Below are 275 nucleotides of genomic sequence, written 5' to 3'. Positions count from 1 at the left end.
GGGCCCAGGGCCTCCTCCAGCAGCCGCAGGGCACCAGCCCCTGGGTACTCCAGTGTGAGTCAGGGCCCCCCCCCCGGGCCCCCCAATATCTATCCGAGACCCCCTGTGACCCCCCCCCAGGGCCCCCAACATGGGACACGGACCCCCTGTGACCCCCCCGGGGCAGGTCAGGGCCCTCCTGGACCCCCCACTGTGGGGCCGAGACCCCCCGTGCGCCCCCCACAGCCCACAACATGGGTCAGGGACCGTCCTCCCCCCCCCAACCCCCCTGTGTG

This window comes from Haliaeetus leucocephalus, unplaced genomic scaffold (genome assembly GCF_000737465.1).
Source record: "Haliaeetus leucocephalus isolate CR32 unplaced genomic scaffold, Haliaeetus_leucocephalus-4.0 Scaffold589, whole genome shotgun sequence".
In the NCBI taxonomy this organism is placed as follows: Eukaryota; Metazoa; Chordata; class Aves; order Accipitriformes; family Accipitridae; genus Haliaeetus; species Haliaeetus leucocephalus.
This window is presented reverse-complemented; position numbering follows the sequence as displayed.